Below are 782 nucleotides of genomic sequence, written 5' to 3' on the forward strand. Positions count from 1 at the left end.
TGTGGATCTCGTTGTCTCAAAGCACCGTGTTGGAGGAATCCACCACCATAACAAACTTCACCTTGGAATTCGTCACATAGCCATACACTTTGTAGTCTTTGGTGGGGTACAGGAGTCCCAGGTAGAGCTCCCTCTGAACCATGAGGGCCTTTCCCATGGCAGAGACCTTCTCGTCTACCACATCAAGAGATGTGTGCACCGTATAATGGAACTTCAGCTCATACTCTGCAGGGATGCTCCGGATGTAGAGCGGGTAATTCTCTTTGGCTATCACCGCGATACACACCGCCATCTTGGTAGGGAAGGGAGCCATCCTGTGCAATTCTTGTCAATAACCTTGTATCGATCCCCTCCTCCTACCCACCAAGGTCCTGAGGCCTTGCCCCTCTATCTCTTGACATTCCTTGGATACTATTGGAGCTCACAGACCAGTGTCCTTCAGTTATGTCTCCCTCTGGCCGGGTGACTAGCCCACTGCCTCTTATTTATGTGGATGCTTCCTGGTACACTGTCTAAGCCACTTCGATACAGATTCCTCAGTTGTAAATGGTTCTGCTAAATCTGTGTAGTGTGAAGTAATGTTTGTAACATTTGACTATTTGAATCCCAAATGTCATTTTCCTTTTCTCTGTCACTTGTTCTGTCCAAGTGGGTCTTCCAGAATGGGCCTGCTCTTTACTTTTAGACACAATGACATCCCAGGGTATCAAAGCATAGATGGGGAGTGCCATGCTGCCAGGCTTTACCCGCTGGGGTAAATGCTTTATTTTTAGGGTACTAAG

At 47.7% G+C, this 782-nt stretch overlaps 1 pseudogene; it reads right to left on the bottom strand.

Annotated features, from left to right (window-relative positions):
• Position 1: 1 nt before the first annotated feature.
• Positions 2 to 292, bottom strand: LOC118832699 (annotated as a pseudogene).
• Between the last annotated feature and the right edge of the window lie 490 nt (positions 293 to 782).

The sequence above is a fragment of the Trichosurus vulpecula genome, chromosome X, assembly GCF_011100635.1.
Source record: "Trichosurus vulpecula isolate mTriVul1 chromosome X, mTriVul1.pri, whole genome shotgun sequence".
Classification (NCBI taxonomy): domain Eukaryota; kingdom Metazoa; phylum Chordata; class Mammalia; order Diprotodontia; family Phalangeridae; genus Trichosurus; species Trichosurus vulpecula.